We start from the raw sequence: 6855 nt of genomic DNA, 5'->3' as shown, positions 1-6855 counted from the left end.
ACAACATGATGGTGTGTTTCCTTCAGAAGAAAAAAATAATAATTCAATATCTGCCACTCGCCCGACGTCCTCCTGCTCCAAGATTGACGCCCCAAATTGGTCTCAGACGTCCTGTCTCTGTCAGTGGGAGGATTACCCCAGTCAGGAGGAGGAGGAGGAGGAGGAGGAGGCAGGGGAGGGGGAGGAGGAGGAAGAAGAGGAGAAGGAGGAGGAGGAGGAGGAGGAGAGGAGAGGAGGAGGAGGAGGAGGAGGAAGGGTAAGACGACAAGGGAGAATTATGGTAAGACGATGAACGAATCTGTGTACCGAAACAGCACTTGCAAAATGAGACCCACCCGAAAAAAGGCAGATCTGCACGCACACACACGCACACACACGCACACACACACACACACACACACACACACACACACACACAGATGAGGAGATACACACAAGCACCTGTATATGTCAAAGTCCTCCCACATTGAAAAAGCTGTTCCCCTGGGTCCAATCTCTTCTCTCTCTCTCCTGGGTCCAATCTCTTCTCACCGTCACCTATCTCCCTTCTAATCTTTTTTTCTCTCTCACATCGCATCAAGTGGCCAAATCTGACTCTCACATACCCAAGGGACTTAGTGTGATATTCCCAGCGGACAGCACTCATCCCTGCCTTATTGACTCTCTCTATTTCTCTCTCTCTCTCTAATTTCTCACTGCATTTTTCCATCTTTGTTTGTGACTATTCTTTTTTCTCTCTATGTTTTGATCTTTTGTTTGCTGATCACACCATCTATGTCTCTGTCTTTATCTCTCGCTCTCTCTCTCTCTTCTTTGACACTGTTTCTCCTTCTCTCTCATTTTTTTTTTAAGTTCTCTTGTGCCCGCGTTCATATACAGCCAGTCACTATATCTTGCCCACCTCTATATTTCAATTCATTTCCTATATATCTATAACAATTATTATACCTCACATATAATTACACATCTATCACTGTTATAGAAGAGATTAACTAATATAACCTCATGATAATTTCTATATTTTTTTTGCATAATTATAATAACTTAAGAAACGACAAAATAAACATCAATTTTTCTATAATCACCTATAATATATTTGTTTGTATTATCTTCTTTATAACCACTGCTATAACTGCTCCCATTATAGGTATGTACTCGCCCTTATGATATATATTGCTCGAGTGGGCGTGGGGGGGGAGGCGTGGGAGGGCGTGGGATATGGGGGGTGGGGTGGGGGGACTCTGGGGAAATTAGGGATGCAATGGGGGCGTGTGGGGTTGAGACGGGGGTGCTTGAGGTGGCGTGGGTTTGTGTGACAAGGTGGTGTGGAAGGCGTGTGTGGCTACGGGTGCTTGAGAGGGCGTGTGGGCGTGTGTGGATGGGGTGCTTGAGAGGGCATGGGGGACGGGTGCCCGGAGGTGTGCTTCAGTAGGGGTAAGGGTGTGTGTGTGTGTGTGTGTGTGTGTGTGTGTGGCTTGGGTGTTTGAGAAGGCATTGGGAACGAGTAACGGGAGTTTACTTCAAGAGTCGGGGATGGGGGGGGGGCGTGTGTGGTTAGGGCGCTTGAGGAGGCGAAGGGGAAGGGAGCGTGGAGGAGGAGGTCCCTTGAGGGCGCCGACACTCCAGTGACACGCGGCGCCACTCGCCCGGGTGATAGATGCTGCCCCCGGGGACTTCCTCCTGCCTCACCTGTCCTGACGACCTTTTCCTCCCTCACCTGTCACCTGACGACCACCTCCTCCCCTCACTTCTCACCTGACGACCACCTCCTCCCCTCACCTCTCACCTGACGACCACCACCACCACCTCCTCCCCTCACCTCTCACCTGACATCCACCTCATCCTCCCTCACCTCTCACCTGCTGGAGTATCATGCTGCACCTCTAAGGACAGGTTCGCTAATAAAGGTGAATTAGCCCCCCGCCGCGCCACAACACGTCCCTAACTCTGGACAACATCGATGCCAAAAGTTGATTACTGTACCATGTTGTGGGACATCCACGACCCAAGTTTGGATATAAGTCGTCTCTATTTGTTCGAGATATCGTATTCACAAATCACGGACGCACGAAGGAAAGTAAGTTCATAATAACGGACAAACGGAGATATGTAAGGGCGGACAGTGGAATGAATATAAGGACGGGCGGAGGAATGTAGGTAAGGACACACGGACGGGGGAAACATGCACTCCTACACACTCCCAGGACGGACGGCGACACAACAACTCATGATCACGGCGCCTCCTGGACCACTTCTGTGCCACATTGTTAGTGTCTTTACTTCAACACTGTGTCTGAGAAGCTGCCCCCGTGTGTGTGTGTGTGTGAAGGGGGATGGAAGTGATGTTGATAAAAACCATAAGAACAAATAATACAGATGGCGAAGGAAATAGAAAGAAAAGTAAAAACAATAAAGGCGAGAAGACGTACAAGTAAAGGCTCAGGTTCTCAGAGGCGTGGAAGTAATATTTTCCCATTAACTTATGATGATGCTGGTAATCAGGTGAAGATTAGGCACCACGAGTTTATTTCAGGTGATGATTAAAGACCCTATCGCTCCATAAGGTTTGGTTAGTTTTAGAGTGGTTAATCTTACGGTAAGCTGAGGGAAGGGGGTTGCCATAAGCTGAAGGGAAGGGGGTTGCCATAAGCTGAGGGAAGGGCCAGTTGAGGGAAGGGGGGTTGCCAGCAAGCTGAGGAAGGCTGCTATAAGCTGAAGGAAGGGGGGTTGCTATGTTGAGGGAAGGTGGCTAAGCTGAGGGAAGGGGTTGCCATGAAGAAGGGAAGGGGTTGCCATAAGCTGAGGGAAGGGGCCATAAGCTGAGGGAAGGGGTTGCCATAAGCTGAAGGGAAGGGGTTGCCATAAGCTGAGGGAAGGGGGTTGCCATAAGCTGAGGGAAGGGGGTTGCCATAAGCTGAAGGGAAGGGGGTTGCCATAAGCTGAGGGAAGGGGGTTGCCATAAGCTGAGGGAAGGGGGTTGCCATAAGCTGAGGGAAGGAGGGTTGCCTAATCTTCACGTGATCCGATAATTCAAAGTACGAATCTTGAAGAATCCAGACTGGTGGTGGGGAGCCGCACTTAAGAGTGGGGGCCCCGCCAGACCTCTGAGTGGCCCACACCCGTACATGGGAAGAGGGATGAGGACAGCTAATGGCTCCTGTCACTGACGGCTGTCTGTCTTCTGACGGATCCTCGGCTCGGTGGAGACGACGTCCTCCCTCCCCTTCCCCCACACCCATGATCCTCCTGGGAGGCTGTCATGAGGGTTGTCTGTACCGCTGTGATGTTGCTGTACCGTTACTATGTCTTGGGATGTTATTGTACCGTTGCTCCTCCGCGGGGTGATGATACGTCCAAGTTTCGGCACCTTGAGCTCCCCGGAGAGACAGTAAGTGCGTCACCCTCGGTTAACACACAGTACTCGGGCTTGATGCTCAGCGACGGAGAGTGACATTTATTGCGTGTACTGAGGCCGGGCCGTGGGTGGTGGGGTGATCAGGCGTCCCATTACTGTTCTTGTTCCAGCTGTCTTGTATGTGATTGGTCGACACACATACTGACACAGACTAAAAGAGACACAAATATAGCATACACACGAAAACTTAAACACACACACACACACACCAATAACAGTCATACACAGCAAAAATTTAGACAAATACACATAAACAAACCGACGTACGCACACTAGAGTGACTATCCGATCCACCTCTCTCACACACACACACAAGGTAATGAGGATGCCGTGTTTAACATCCCGCTCTGAAGACGCCCGCCTCCCCTACCCCTGACTCTCACCTCCCCCCCTGACACCCACTTCCCCCCTGACACCCGCCGTGATGAATGTCTGTTGACACACACCGACATCATGGCGATTCCTCACACCCGCCTCCCGACGTCAGAAATACTCCTTTAATGCCACAGTCCGCCATGAATAAGGATGAAGGGACTCTCGAAACCCATTCCCTGGTAATCTATTTTAATCTATTCGACGTGAGAGCATAAACTATCCCTCTCCACCACACAATCGCTTGCCCATCAGACCACCAGACACAAAACAATGGGTCAGTTATCTGATACAAGCATCAGACAGACGAGTATACAAGACAGAGACTTCACCTTTAAAATAAGGCTTAAATCATCGTTGTCATCTTCCTCCTGGCTGTGGTGATGGTCCTCAGTGGCTCTGATGAGACTCCGTGTCCACAATACACACTCAGGGTCATGCCACGCTTCATCCTGGGACTATCACAAGTTCTTCCCTCAGCTTTGGGGGGATTTTGGTGACGTTTCCGCAAGGTGGATAATTGGGTCCAATTCCCTTTTATGTTAACATTCACGATGGCTGTGTAATTACTATGGTGGCGTTCCGCAAGGTGGCAGTTTGGGACCCATTCTGTTTTTTGTCTTTAAACACAGGAGAGTGTAAATACTGTTAAGGGACGAGTTGTTGGAACGTGAATATCCCAGTCATGTCTTTCAACTATACAACAACTTCAAGACGAAGGTGTAGTAGTGATGTAAGGTCTTCTTTAAGCAGTGATGACCCGTGACCATCAACCATAACTACAACCATAGCACTTTATTGTTACACCATTTCGGGTACAGTACTTTTTTTCTATCACAATTTTACAACAGACCTTTGTACTGTACCGTCAATACAGATGGATATTTACTTGTACCGCCCCTTCAGCTACACTAGCAATAAATACGCGAGTTGTAATAACAAATATGGCACAATGAAATGTTTTGTTACAGTGATGATGTTAGTAAGGGCAGTGTACCTTTAGTAAGATTCTTCTATAAAAAAGGCGACTACTGTGTAGATCAAACGGGTTGGGTTACACAAGGTTAGATCGGTTTGGGAAAGGTTAAATTAGGTTAGGTTAGGTTAGGTTGGGTTGAGTTGGGTTAGGTCAGGTCAGGTCAGGTCAGGGCCTACTAGAGCCCAGGGCTCCCTGACCCACCAGCAGAAGGAGGTCAGGTACTCACCATACACCTTAAGCACGGCGGGGTCGGACACTCTCTTGGCCGCCACGTTTTCCGCCACACAGGTGTAGTTCCCTGAGTCTTCAGGCCGAGCCGACAGGATCAGCAGAGATCCTTCAGAGGAAATCCTGAAACAGATGATCGGAATAATGTTAAGTGAAAAAATAAATAAACTGGTCAAATAAGCCCTAATGTTCATAGGTCTCAGCAGTATTAATAGATCTCAAAGTACTTAACCAATTTTGGGACACATTTGATAAGAGATCCATTATTATTGCGTCACTTAACAGTAGCCCAAATCTTAGGTTAGGTTAGGTTGGAAGGCCTATTTGGATTGGAGTCTATTTGACCAAGGATTTCTAGTTATTCATAAAGGATCTGATACAGCCAGTCGTATAACTCTATCTTACCTGTAACATCTAACTATGGTAGAACTCTTAAATCTGATCTTTATTACAAACGCCATAAGTGCTGTCGGTTCACCTGAAGATTAGTCCCTTGTTTATTTGGGGGTGAGGTTAGGTTACGTAAAGTTAGATTAGGTTTGGTTGTTAGATTTAGATTAGGTTAAATTAGCGTTAGGGTGATTAATCTTAAGGAGGAAGTAAGCTAGGGATAATTCTTAAGGTGATTCACACCCACATATAAATAATAAATGATGGTTGCCCCCCGTGTAACAGGGATGGCCGGCCCAAGGGCCACCTAGGTGTGAATTTGTTTAAGGTGTAGAAGCTGTTGCCAACACAACAACCACACCCTAAGTTAACGAGCTGCATGACCCAGTGTAAAGTTATAGTCCGAGAAGACCGGACATCTCGCCAACTGCACTGGCTAACCATTACCCCCGGAATACGATCCGCAAATCGATTAACATCCAGGTTACCAATTACTGCTGGGTAAACAGAGGCAAATGGCGTAAAGAAACTTGCCCATAGTTTCACCCTGCCCGGGGATCAAACCCGGGTCCGTTCGCTTGCGAGGCGAGGATGATGACCATTACACCACAGGCCGCCACACACTGAGTGAGACACGCGAGGAGATGGACGGGCTCACAACCATCAGGAGGACACAGGTCGAGTGACTCACTTGTAGCTGGGGAGGAGGTCGAAGTTGATGGGCACGTTGTCCTTGAGCCAGGTGGAGGTGGGGTGAGGTCGACCTATAGGGGGCAGACACCTGAGCTCCACATGCTGCTCCAGCGGGACGGACTCTGAGTACGGCGGCTCCTCAAAGTACCGACGCAGGACTGTAAAGAAAAAAAGGTGAACACATTAATTAGTTACCTGGACTCTACCTGGCTTATGTTCAGATGCAGGACAGTAAGTACAAGGTAGACACAGGTTTATGAACAGGTAATTAGTTAGAGAATGAAGCGTGGACATAATGAGGCATTACTCAGCCACCTGTAACCAAAGATGTTTAAGTAACAACACTGGGAGGTCAAAGATTCTAAATGAGAAGTATGATAAAAAAAACACCCAAGATCAACCAGGGTGTGCGAGGATGTGGGTTGTGGGGCAGCAGGTAGGTTAGGTTAGGTTGATCAGCCTGAGGGTCGGACGAGGCCCCAAGAATCAACGCCAAGAAGACGTCAGATAAGGTACATACGTCAGTCTACCTTGAATTGGTTTTAAGGGGAACTGATCTAACCAAGAAAAAGAGACGTTATACCGTACATAAATAAGGTGGTTATCTTGGCATCTTCTGAGGTAGGTGAGGTGCAACTTGATTGAGTAACTGATTCACTAATATTAATAATCTTTAGTAGCCGGCAGAGGGGACAGGTTTCCAAGGTATTAATATTAACGGTAGTAGGAGGATGTAAATAGTAGGGGTATTATTATTCTCTTGCCGTATATAAGTCGA

At 48.0% G+C, this 6855-nt stretch overlaps 1 long non-coding RNA gene across 2 annotated transcripts in view; it reads right to left on the bottom strand.

Annotated features, from left to right (window-relative positions):
- The window catches only part of LOC121866207, a 28973-nt gene extending 22722 nt beyond the window's left edge, over positions 1–6251 (bottom strand). For both annotated transcript variants that reach the window (XR_006088941.1, XR_006088940.1), the window contains exons 1-2: positions 6076–6251; positions 4993–5117 (exon numbers count right to left, since the gene is read on the bottom strand). This is a non-coding gene — a long non-coding RNA (uncharacterized LOC121866207). The remainder of the gene's footprint in view (positions 1–4992; positions 5118–6075) is intronic.
- Positions 6252–6855: the final 604 nt, after the last annotated feature.

This window comes from Homarus americanus, unplaced genomic scaffold (genome assembly GCF_018991925.1).
Source record: "Homarus americanus isolate GMGI-L3 unplaced genomic scaffold, GMGI_Hamer_2.0 scaffold52763, whole genome shotgun sequence".
NCBI classification, from domain to species: Eukaryota; Metazoa; Arthropoda; class Malacostraca; order Decapoda; family Nephropidae; genus Homarus; species Homarus americanus.
This window is presented reverse-complemented; position numbering and strand designations above follow the sequence as displayed.